Genomic DNA, 3,699 nt, shown 5'->3' with positions numbered 1-3,699 from the left:
TGCAGAGAAATGGAGAGTGACTGCTAGTATCTATGGGATTTCTTTTTAGGGTTATCAAAATATTTTACAATTGATTGCTGTGATGGTTACACAATCTTACAAGTGTATTAAAAACCATTGTACGGTAGGGGCGCGTGGGGGGCTCAGTCAGTTAAGCATCAGACTCTTGATCTCAGCTCAGGAAATGATCTCCCAGTTCATTACTTCAAGCCCCACATTGGGCCCTGCGCTGATGGTGCAAAGCCTGCTTGGGATTCTGTATCTCCTTCGCTCAGACCCTCCCCCACTTATGCGCTCTCTCTCTTTCTCTCTCTCTCTCTCTTTCTCTCTCTCTCTCTCTCTCTCTCTCTCTCTCTCTCACACACACACACACACACACACACAGTAAATAAACTTTTAAAAAAGTAAAAACTTAAAAAACTTAAACTTAAAAAAATTTTTAAATAGGTGAACTATATGGTATTTATCTCAAAAAAGCTGTTAAAAAAAAACCTATATAGTCTCTTTGTTTATATTTTCTTTCTTTTTTTTTTTTTTTTTAAGAGAGAGGAGGGTGCAAGTGAGCAAGGGGCACAGAGAAAGAGAGAGAGAAGCAGGGCTCAAGCTCACGAACCGTGAAATCATGACCAGAGCAGAAGTCAAATGCTTAACAATGCCCCTCTTTGTTTATATTTTCAAGCAGATGTTGTCCAAATAGCCAGTTGACAACTAGTCACTCTGTTTCTCCTTACCATCAGCATTCTCAGAGAGCTTGTCTTGTCTTTTCTTTTTTAAATGACAGCCTGTACTGGGGATTTGAATCACAAGGCTCTGGTTGGATTGTAGAGGTTTGATTTCTTAGAAAATGTGTAAACCTAACTCCCAATCCCTGTTTAGCTATTAACATCTTAAACCTATGGCTCTCTGTCTTCTCGTTATGAATAAAAAAGATTGTGTGGATGATCTCTGAAAGTTCTTCCTGTGACACTAAAAGAGCTTGGACTCCATCAGTGGAACTGCTGTTTTGTTTTGTTTTTTTCTCCTCAGCACCAAATAGTCAAAATCTGGTATGATTTCAATTTAGATGATCAGCAGGGCCAATTATGAAAAACCTCTGGCATATTTTTTGTGTATACAGAAAAGCAAATATGCATAACAATGTGAGTTTAACATTTGTGGAGGTCAGTTACCCAGTACTCACACTAGAACAGTAAATCAAGTCTCCAGTAGCTGTGTTCACTTCTTATTTTTACCTAGTTTATGAATAATCAATCAAGGGGCTCCTGGGTGGCTCAGTCAGTTAAGCGTCTGGTTCTTGGTTTCAGCTCAGGTCACTACCTCACCGTTCATGAGTTCAAGCCCTACATCAGGCTCCATGCTGATAGTGGGGAGTCTGCTTGGGATTCTCTCTCTCCCTTTCTCTCTGTCCCTCCCCAGCTCGTGCTCTCTGTCTCTCAAAATAAATCAATAAACTTCAAAAAAAAATGTTAATAAAAAATAGATGACCAATCAAGAAAATTAGAAAAATGTATCCACGTAGGAGAAGGAGGAGCCCAACCTTCAAAGATAATCGCTCTTAATATTTCAGTGTGTTTTCTTCCAATAATTTTGCACTGCAGTTTTTTTTTCATTAACGCTATATTATAAGCGTTTCTCCACATCATTAAGTTGTTTTTATAAACATCATTTAATGCCAATGGAGGTTTCATGGTATGTTTAACCATTACCCTATCACTGGGCAGACAGACAGGTTCCAGTTTTCCCCTATCTGAAGTAAATGGGAAAAAGATTAATATCTTTATACAGAAAGCTTTTTGGTATTTAGAATCATTTCTTTGGATCGATTCTGATTCCTAAGAATTAAAATGAATGAATCAAAGGATGTGACCATTTCATAGCTTTTTTCAAGAAGTTGTACCAATTTGGGGCACCTGGGTGGCTCAGTGGGTTAAGCATCCAACTTCAGCTCAGGTCATGATCCCACAGTTCGTGAGTTCGAGCCCCACATAGGGCTCTGAGCTTTCAGCCCAGAGCCTGGAGCCTGCTTTGGATTCTGTGTCTCCCTCTCTCTCTGCCCCTCCTCTGCTCATGCTCTGTCTCTCAAAAAAATGAATAAATGTTTTAAAAAAAATTTTTTTGAAGAAGTTGTACCAATGTATGTTTATATTGAGAAGTGGTATAATTATTTTGATTCATATATGGAGACCCACAAAATGGAGGTTACCTAGGGGCCCAGTCCAAGTCACAAATCTAAACTGAAGTCAGATCAGAAGCACCTGTCAAGAAAACCCAAAATACACATCAATCATAATCATCCGAATCAGCCATAGCTACTTTACCTTACCCTAGAAAATAGGACCTGCTAGCCTTTCTTTTTTTTTTTTTTTTTTTTTCCTTTAAGTTTATTTATTTTGAGAGAGAGAGAGAGACGGAGAAAGTGTGAGTTGGGGAGGGGCAGAGAGAGGGGGCTAGAGACAGAGAATCCCAGGCAGGCTCCTCACTATCAGTGTAGAGGAACCGTGAGATCATGACCTGAGCCAAAGTGGAAGCTTAACCAACTGAGCCGCCCAGGTATGCCAGGACCTGCTAACCTTTTAAGGAGATCCCTGACCTCCTAGCTAATCATGCCCTGTTTCTGGGTTGCTTTTTCTAAGGCTCTGTGAAACTTGCTCCTGCCCCCAAGTTCCTCAGGCAGAGCACTCCCCAGCTTGTGAGGCATACACAGATTGTTTTTCCTTGAATAAAGAACATCAACTGGTTACTAAATTGTTGCAGTTTTGGGGCACCCAGATGGCTCAGTCAGTTAAGAGTCTGACTCTTGGATTTGGCTCAGGTCATGATCTCAAGGTGCATGGGTTCAAGCCCGGCAATGGGCTCCGTGCTGATAGTGTGGGGACTGCTTGGGATTCTCTCTCTCTCTCCCTCTTCCTGTGCCCTTCTCCTGCTCACTCACTCTCAAAGTAAATAATTTTTTTTTTAATTTAAAAAAATCAGTTGTTGTAGTTTTGTCACTTGACAGAGATAGTTAAGATAGATTTAGTGTATTTAAGACCTAACATTTCTAAGTTGGGTCTTCATCATTGAAATACGGTATTTACTTATTTATTGTTCATTATCCATATACCCCTGCTAGAATATAAGCTCCACAAGGGCAGGAGTCTTGGTTTACTGATATATCTCAAGCATCTAGAACAGTGCCTGATATATGGAAGACATTTAAGTATTTGTTTCAAGAACAAATGAAATAGGGAAAAGTTTTATTTTCAATCTTTTTGTAATGTTTTATTTATTTCTGAGAGAGAGACACAGAATGAGCGGGGGAGGGGCAGAGAGAGAGGGACACACAGAATCCAAAACAGGCTCCAGACTCTGAGCTGTCAGCATAGAGACCAACGTGGGACTCGAACTCGTGAACCTTGAGATAATGACCTGAGCTGAAGCCAGACACTTCACCGACTGAGCCACCCAGGCGTCCCTATTTTTAATCTTATTATCAGTTCCAACACTGAAGTGACAAGATTCAGTAGCAGGTTTTAACAACACTGGCAAGTGGATATGTTCCTATATTTATCCCATTCTCTGGTATTATTTATCGTGGCACAATTTAAGCTTTAACCGTTTATCACATGCTTACTTCAAATATAAAAGTTGCATTCCTCAGTTCTCATATGCAGCAGAAACTGCTAGTTGCCAATCTAATTTCAGGTTCTCTTGCTTTTT

The sequence above is a fragment of the Leopardus geoffroyi genome, chromosome B1, assembly GCF_018350155.1.
Source record: "Leopardus geoffroyi isolate Oge1 chromosome B1, O.geoffroyi_Oge1_pat1.0, whole genome shotgun sequence".
Taxonomy (NCBI): Eukaryota; Metazoa; Chordata; class Mammalia; order Carnivora; family Felidae; genus Leopardus; species Leopardus geoffroyi.
This window is presented reverse-complemented; position numbering follows the sequence as displayed.